Source organism: Calliphora vicina, chromosome 1 (assembly GCF_958450345.1).
Source record: "Calliphora vicina chromosome 1, idCalVici1.1, whole genome shotgun sequence".
In the NCBI taxonomy this organism is placed as follows: domain Eukaryota; kingdom Metazoa; phylum Arthropoda; class Insecta; order Diptera; family Calliphoridae; genus Calliphora; species Calliphora vicina.
In genome coordinates, this window is record NC_088780.1 from 6,631,427 (window position 1) to 6,635,676 (window position 4,250).

The following is a 4,250-nucleotide window of genomic DNA, read 5'->3' on the forward strand; positions in this document are numbered from 1 at the left end:
GCAATCATATAACTAATTACAGTGACCATAATATTGTTAAAAAAAAACTATAAAAATATTGAAAAGGTTAGAGCAAACATGTATAACTATATTTTTTATCTGCGTGTACTAATTATATGTCAAACGATTTCATATATGGAAACATTGGTCTGTGGTACTTGTGGTATTAACACTATAAAACTATAAAATTTAAAATAAAAACATACAGTGACTCACAGCAAAAATGAGAAAGTAATTAAGCAAAAATAGTGCAAACGTTAATCTCAGAAACTGAAACAGATCAGTTTATTTTTGGTAAAATTATAAGATAAATATTTTTAAAAATTTGTAGATATTTTCATTTTTCGCTGAAATTATGTTGTTGTATTGTACATATATTTTATTGAAATTGCATTTATATTTATAGATATTTATATGTTTAGCTTAACATTTGTAAACAAAAAATACTATTTAGAAATTTTAGATAATGTACAATTAATACAACAATTGTTAACTATTGATCATCGCCACTATTTACGAATGATTACATTTAGCTAGTTGAGGTGGCTGATTTTTTCTGTGAGTAACTGTAGTTTGCAAATTGAAATTGCATTCATCATTCTGAAATCAGTCTATAGAATGCAGTTCATAAGTTAATAACGTTTTACTTAATTATATATTTATATTTGTCATGAATTTTACTATATTCTGGTTAATCTTGACATATTTACTATATAGCGGAATATTTTCAATATCTGCTGACAGCTTGAACAAAGTAAACAAATGTCCATATGTGCACACAGTGAATTTAACAAATCACCAGAAATTCGAAAATGGTTCATATTTATATCAAGGTATATTAATACCACCCGAAAGACAAGCTCTCTATGATGCTTACTATTTTAAGGGAAAAAGAAAATCGGTTCCGGAGCATGTGAGAGGTTGTGTGTGTGATAAGCATCCCTGTCTCAGTTTATGTTGCGAACAGGATGAGTATTACGATGAGACCAGAAGAAAATGTGAAAAACTTAAGCCGTTTGAACAAGTTTTTTGGGAGTTACTAGTGGTTGAACATTTTTCCAAATATAATGTGACGAATATTTTAAATAAATTCATCATTCAAAATTATTACAAGTGTTGGGAGCCGGAGGTGCTACAGGTGATTCCTGATAATTGGACATTGTATGAGGTGAGTTTTGTAGCAAATATCTATGTATAATTGATATTCTAATGCTTTCAATGGGCATGACTCAAGAAAGGGAAATTATTAAATAAAAAAAAATAAATGTTGCGGTTACTAGCTTGATGAAAATATATACGACAAAACGCATTTTTTACATTTAAATAAAAAAAAGTCGTCATTACTTGAGACAAATGAGATCATCTCCAGAGAGAGCAGCTAGAATAAATGAAATTATATTTTGGCAACGATGTCGCCAGCTTTATCTAGTAAACGACAGGAGTTATCTTAATAAAATTATTACATAGTCAAAGCCAAGGTGTTTCTGAGTTCATTTACATTTACATGGGCTTGTAGTTGGTAAAAAAATGTTTTGGAATACAATTTTTTTCACTAATAAATTAAAAAAAAAAATAATTTAAAAAAATTAAAAAAATTTTAAAAATTTTAATTTTGTTTAAAATATTTAAAAATTTTATTTTAAAGTATAATTTGGTGAAGGTTATATAAGATTCGGCACAGCCGAATATATCTCTCTTATTTGTTTTTATACCCTTCACCTTCGTGAGAGGGGTATATATTAGAGTGATTGATTCTACGATATATTTTAGAAACCGGTGTTCGGTTTCTTCGAAAAATTGCAATTTAATATAAACCGGTTTTGGTTTCGGGTTTTTTATAATAACCGGTTAACCGGTTTTTTGGAAAAATATTAAAAAGGCTGGAAATAAGAAGAAAAGAGTTTTATTTATAAAAATAATACTGATTAAAACAGTTTTGATTACTTCTTTCCAAGGTCTTCGGTCCAAATTTGACCCATTTTGAAATTAATATTTAATTTTTTCTAAAAGTGAGTGGTTGATATTTTTAATATTTTATGAATTTTATTTCATTTCAAATGTCAACAACTATGTTAGGTTTTTAGAAAATCAAATTGGCAAAAAAATATCTATAAATTTGTTTGGACTTAAAGTCTTTTGTTACGTACAATTAAGTTACATTTTTTTAGAGCATTCGTAGCACTACAATAGCGGAGTTCAGTATTAAGTGTGAATGGTATTGCATCATTGCAAATGCAAAATTGTAAATGTTTTTGTGTGTATTTTGTTATTGGATTAGGGTAAAATTTTGCATTTGCTATGATGCTAGACGATTCGCACTTAACAGTGAATACCGGTAATATATTTTTGGTAGCTCTAATATATATCTGTCTCTTTTCATCATACTTGCTGAACTACTGTTTTTATCCTTCATAAGGTCTTCGGGTAAAATGCTTTGAAATTAAAATTGCATTTTTTCTAAAAATTAGTGGTTGATATTTTTCATATTTTATGAATTTAATTTAATTTTAAATGTCAACAACTACGTTACGTTTTTTTTAAAAAAAATCTATTTCTATTTGGGTCAAATTTGACCCGAAGAGCGTTAACGTCAGTAAATTTGAAGACCTTATAAATTTAAAATAATCTCTTAGGAATAAGTAAAACACTGTTTAATTACTTTGGAGTATATCGATTTTTTTGTATTTATAAAACTAGAAAAAATAAAGCATTGAGTAAGTTTTCAGGCTTTCCAGATCACTTGTGACATTTTCTAATTCTAAATTAGTTGAAGTATTTGTTTTAATTTTTTTTGGATTTTGAATATTTTTGAAAGTATACTAAAACTCATAAAAATACACTTTTAGAAAAAACCGGCTATTCGAGGAGAAAAATCCGGTTTCTTCGATATTCGAAATGTGAGCTTTTCAAAAAAACAGAAACCGACTTAGCAAAAAAACCAGTTATAACCGGTTATTAAAAACCGGGCCGATCACCCTAGTATATAGAAACCATGTCCGTCTCTCTGTCTGTTGAAATCAATTTTCTGAAGACCACAGATATCTTCGGGATCCAAATCTTCAATAATTCTGTCAGACATGCTTTCGAGAAGTTTCTTATTTAAAATCAACAAAATCGGTCCACAAATGGCTGAGATATCAGGAAAAAACCAGGACAACCTCGATTTTTGACCTATATCTGGATTACAAAGTCATTAATATAGACAATATGGATATCTAAGATAGATATTTCTAAGACCTTTGCAACGACGTGAATAAGACCATATATAGTTGGACCTACAACGGGTAAAAATCGGAAAAAATATATTTTAACCCGATTTTTTTTTCACAGAAAAAAAAACAAAAATTTTTTTTTTTTTAATTATTTTTTCACCAAAAAAAAAATATTAAAAACAAACTTTGGAAAAAATAATAAATTTTGTTTACCTAAAAATATTTAAAATTTGTGAAGGGTATATAAGATTCGGCACATCCGATATAGCTCTCTTACTTGTTTTTTTTATCAAGGAGTTCCATTTTTTTTCTCTTTTTATTTCAGGAAGGAATTTTACTAGCTCAAAATAACTTTATGGATAATCCAGAATTTTGTTTTTCACCACATTTGGCGACTAATAATTTATATACATTAAAACCATTTACTTGTCGCTTTGTCGATGATGGCTCCAGGAAAAAACTCTTAAACGAATACAGTAGGTCAAAGAAATTTCATTTCATATAAAAAACAATAAAAATTTTAACAAAATTTAATTTTAGATCTGAATATATCATTATTATTTTTAATACCCACCATAGTGCTGTATTTAGTGTTTAACGAACTGAGAAGCAATCTGTCTGATAAACTATATTTTTGTCATATATTCTCCATGACAATGGGTAATATAATTTTTAGTTTCCTGAATATATTGTCTTCTCAATTGAATGTTATGGCTTTGATCATTTTGGGTGAGTTATTTTTTTTTAATTGTTTTTTTTATTACAATAATATTTTTGTTTTATTTTTTAAGGTTTCTGTGGTTACATTTTCCATATAGTTGCTATTTTATGGCTGAGTGTTATATGTTATGACATTTGGGTTGTTAAACAGAATCCTAGGCAGTTTATTATCTATAGCCTGTATGTTGGATTGAGTGGCTGTGTAGCAATTGCTTTTGTAATGGCTGTAAAAATTCCCTGGATTCGTCATAATATTAATAGGCCGAGCATTACTGACATATGTTTATGGAATAGTAAGTATTTAACCGTTTTTGATTA

The 4,250-nt window shown here is 27.7% G+C and overlaps 1 long non-coding RNA gene across 1 annotated transcript; it reads left to right on the top strand.

Moving 5' to 3' along the window:
- The first annotated feature begins 827 nt into the window (after window positions 1–827).
- On the top strand, window positions 828–3,925 carry LOC135959704 (uncharacterized). Its single transcript, XR_010576555.1, has 3 exons — window positions 828–1,168; window positions 3,538–3,688; window positions 3,753–3,925. It is a non-coding gene; the product is annotated as an uncharacterized LOC135959704 (long non-coding RNA).
- The last annotated feature ends 325 nt before the right edge of the window (window positions 3,926–4,250 follow it).